Source organism: Varanus komodoensis, unplaced genomic scaffold (assembly GCF_004798865.1).
Source record: "Varanus komodoensis strain SLA01 unplaced genomic scaffold, ASM479886v1 scaffold78, whole genome shotgun sequence".
Lineage (NCBI taxonomy): Eukaryota > Metazoa > Chordata > Lepidosauria > Squamata > Varanidae > Varanus > Varanus komodoensis.
Window position 1 is genome coordinate 2,395,175 of NW_025336455.1, and position 4,663 is coordinate 2,399,837.

Genomic DNA, 4,663 nt, shown 5'->3' on the forward strand with positions numbered 1-4,663 from the left:
CCCCGGCGGAGGGACCGGCCCGCCCGCACCTGGGCTGGGGCCGCTGGACGGGCCCCCTCCGCCCGCCCGCAGTGCCCGCGTTGGCCCCGGGGGTCTACGATTTGCGGCCTTGGCAGCCGCTCGGCCGCCCCCTGGCTTGGCTCTTCAGTGTCGCTCTCCGCGTGTTTTGCGCAACCAGAATAAAGACCTCGAACACAGCAAGCTGGAGCCGCTTCCTACCGGGATGTCCGATTGTCGGCCTCGCCTGGCTTGTTTCCGCAGAAAAGCAGACACGTCTTGGCCGCTTCCCGATTCCTTGGGCTCACGTGGTTCTTGGGGTGCAGGTGTTAGGGCAACCTGCATGAAAGAGAGGGAGCTTTTCATCCCTTCTCTCACAGGTACTGTGAGCTGCTGTAGGGACGCAAAGCCATTGCCTGCTGAAGATGCTGTGAGGCAGAAGAGCTCCCATGTGGGTGGCAGAACGTCTTCAAAACAAGTTGCCCCTCTCACATGCAGCCGTTCAGAATTTCTGGGTTCCGCTCATGCAGGCAAAACTGCAACCCGTTTCCCAAGCTGATAAGCGAGGCCCATTGGAACAGTTCAGAACACGGACTTCCAGGCTACCTGCCGTGGAGAAAGTTAAACTCACAGAATCGTAGCAAGGAGTTGGAAGGGAGCAAGGTGGTCCAAATGTCAGCTCAGCACAGGACTCCAAGTTCCAGCATCCCTCTCCGAGAGCCGTCCAGCTGTGTCCTGAATGCCTCCAGCTTGGGTGAGCCCCCCCCACCCCCCACCCTGGTCACTGGCTCCGTTGTCTTACTGCTGCAACAGTCAGGAAGGTCCTCCTGATGTCTGGCCAGAACCTGGCCTCCCGGGATTTGAGCCCGTCATTTCATGTGCTCCTGTGCTCTGGGGTGGGGGAAGAGAGATCCCGGCCTTCTCTCTGTGACGGCCCCTCAAGCGAGTGCCTGCAGGGGCTGCCGTGCCTCCCCTCAGCCTTCGCGAGGCCGAGCATGCCCAGCAATCTCACTCTCTCCTCACAGGGCTTCGTTTCTACGGCCCAGCGCCTCCTTCTCGCCCTCCGCTGAACCCTTTCCAGCTTGTCTGCACCTTTTCAACTGTGGTGCCCAAAACTGGACGCAGGACTCTAGGTGAGGCCTCTCACCTCTCCTGGCCTCAGCACTGAGTAGGGGACACTGGAACCGCCCGGGATCTGGAAGTGGTGCTTCTGTTCGGCAGGCTGCAATTCCATCCGCCCTTTTTGCAGTCATGCCACATCCTTGATTCGTGCTCAGCCTGTGATCTGCAGCACTCCCAGAGCCTCCTCACCACAGTATGGCGGAGCTACAGGTCCGCTGCCTTCTCTTTCTCAGGGGCAGCAATGGCAACACCATCCTCCTGTTCCTTGGCAGTGCTCAGGAAGTCCTGCACACTTCCCCGCATTAAAACCTGCTTCCAGGCAAGCCCCACCAGCCCTGCTTCTTCGATCCGCCCGCAGCCACGTCAGAGAAGGCCCCCCACACGCACGCATGGCAGGGGACTGACTCCCGCGCCGACGTGCTCCAGCCATCGAAGGCCAGCAAAGTGGAAACGTTTCCCTTTCAGCCCATTTGCTGCTGACCTCCCCCTTCCAGGGCAGGTGCTGTAGAAAACGCACCTGCCGGATGCTCCTGGCACTGGAGGCAACGCGTGAGCCCACGAGGCTTCTGCCAGAGTAAACACGCCTGCACTTCCTCGCCTGGCCCCCTGCTGCCCCGGCTGCTTCCTTGAGCGGGGGCGGGGGCTGGCACAGGACCGAGGGGGAGGCCCGAGGCCTGCCCAGCATCCTGCCGGGACTCAGCCCGTGGCCCTGCACCCCGCCGCTCCCCGCTCTCCTGGGGGGGAGACTTGCTCGTTGCCGGCTTCTGAGATGCGCCACCCGCTGAGGTGCAGGAGAGCCTGCCACCCGGGGCCTCGTGGTTCTGGGGCCAAGGCCTGGTCCCCCGCTTTCTGGCCCGTCTGCCCCTCCCGGGCATGTGAGAAGGCAGCCGGCCGCAGCTCGGCCAGCTGGGTCTGCTGCTGCTCGGCCCAGAGAGGCAGGGGCAGAGCTGCTCTTCCTCTCGGCTCCGGGCCTCGCTGTGCCTTGCTCGGCTCCTCGCGGGAGACGGGCTTCGGCCGGCTTGGCTCGCAGAGCGGGCGGCTGCAGGAGCCGAAGCAGGGACGCGGGTGCTGCACAGCTGGCCGGTGCACAGAGCCATTTGTGGCCCCCCCCCGAGCCGCTCGGCAGGGATGGCGCGGGAGAAGGCCCTGCCCCTCCTGGAGGCATAGCCTGGCTCTGCTCTGGGTCGCCTGGGCGGACATTGCAGCGGCCCAAAACACAGGACCCGGCGGGCTCCCCACCGGCTGCCGGCACGGCTGCCGCTGCTCCGAAGGCGCCCCGGCGAAAGGCAGCGCTTCTCCCGCACACCCACGGCAGCCCCTGGCGGGCCTCCTTGCCCGGCAGTCGCTCGGGCCCTCCCTCCTCTCGCCTCCCCTCGGTCCCTCCCACCGCCAAGATGCCAAGTGCGAGCTCTTTGGGGCAGGGACCTATCTCCTTTGCAACTCCGCTTGCATCACCGGTGCTGGGAGGCGGGAAGCACCGCAGCCTCGCTTGGGCCGCCCTCCATACTCAGGCAGTGCTGGGTTCCCGGGGTCACCGAGAAAGATGACGAGCCGGGGCCCCCGCGAGGCCCGTGCTTAGTTAGGAGAACGAGGGGTTGACCCGGTGGGAGCTGGAGGGAACCTGCTTGCTGCCGGTCATGGCCGCCCCTCCCTAGACCCAGGAATCGGCTCCCATGTGCTTTGAAGGACACCCCCTTTCAGCAGACCTTTCTGCTCTCTGTGGAAGAGATGCAGCCCCCAGACGGCCAGGGCAGGAGGGGCTTTGGGCTCGGGGGACGCTGCCAGGGGTGCCTTGGCTCTCCTGGAGGCTGGGGGTGGATGCCATTCCCGGGGGCCATGAAGTCCCCCAGTGGCTCGGCCAAGTCCCTCACCTAGTGGCCCCCCTGGGCTCCCGGGTGCCCAGGCAGTCCACTGCCTGCTCCTGGAACGAACCCGGCCGCGCGGGACACAAGCGCGGTTCGCATGACCCACCAGGCTCCCCTGGCGCTCACGGGCTCTGTCCCGCGGAGCAGCTCTGGGCCCCTTCCGCCGGTGCCGCCCTCGTAGCAGGGCAGTGGTGGGGCGGTGCAGGGCAACGGCCGCCCCTCGCCGAGGCCGGGGGTTCCGGACCTGCTTGTTATGCTTGGGTTCTAGAACACGGCCGCCAGAGCGCCGGTTCTGCCCCCGTCACTGTGGAAACTCCCCGCCTGAACAACAACAAGGAATCCCCAGACGTGGCATTCCCTGTGTTGGCCCGGAGCAGTAGCCCGACCGGAGGATGAGCCAGGCGCCGTGCTAGAAGGGCCCCTGCTTCCTGCCTCCCCCCTCAGCGCTGATGTGTTCTCCTGGACTCTGGTCCCGCCGGAGTTTCCCGCAGCCCTGGTGCAGGGCAGGCTTCTCCCCGGGGCTGCCCTCCTGCTGGGGGCTCCCACGCCATGAGGAGCTTTTCCAAGCGTGAGGCCGACCGGAGAACGTTCCTGGAGCAGGTTCGGGAAAGCAAGGAGAACGGCTACCTCCTCTCTTCCAAGAAGATAGGCTCGGGGGCTTTCTCCAAGGTCTACCTGGGCTACGCCACCCAAGAAAAGATGATGCAGAACTACAAGCTGGCCTCGGACCTCAGAAGCAAGCGGCACTCCATGGTGAGCACGGGAAGGGCAGAGGCTGCCCCAGCACGAGGGGAGTAGCGGGGGTCCCGGGCCAGCTGAGGACAGGGCCTTCTGCTTCCCCGGAAGGCACGCAGGCACTGTGCGAGGGAGTCATGACCTGTTCTCCCCTGTGGTGGAGGGAAGGATGCAATCCAAGGCAGCAAAGCTAAAGGAATTCGGCTGGATGCCAGGAAGTACATCCCGATACTTAGAAGCCCTGGGACATCAGTGGTGAACCGACGGCATGTGTCCGAGCTGTGCAGAAAAAGCGGCTCAAGGATGGCTGTTTCAAAATCGTCCTCTTTTCTATGGCATTTTACACCTATATTAGGATTAGGGGAGCGCACCAGGGTAGGCTTTGGCTAGTGGTGGCAAACCTGTGGCACCCGGGCCACAGTGGGCACACAGAGCCCTCTCTGTTGGCATGCAAGCCAGGACTCCCCAGCATCACCTCAGCAGGCGAGCATCGGGTAACAGCGCACACAGGGGCCCTGCGCCTGCTCGGAAAGGAGTAGCGGCGCCAGGGGATGACGTCCCAAGCCGCAACTCATTAGCCGCGACTCATCCGAGCTTTCGCATTGCCGGTCAGTGCACTGCCAGGCGCGCATATATATAAATATTTGCTTGGACTGGCTGTGAGTTGCTTTTTCTAAACTAAAACCTCAGTGTTCAGGTTTGATTGCAGGGTTGCCACATTGCGATGAATCAGTGGGTTTTGTGTTGCAGTTGGTTCATTAAGTCTCTAAAAGGTTCACCATCATTGAGACAGCGTGATCAAAACGAGGTGTCCTGGCATGATTTTGATGTTTGGAATGTGTTTAGAAACGGCAGAAAGGATGAGCTGTGCAGAAAAAGCTTCTCAGGGAAGGCTTTTTCAAAATCGCCCTCTTTTCAGTGGTATTTTAGCCCTATATTAGGGT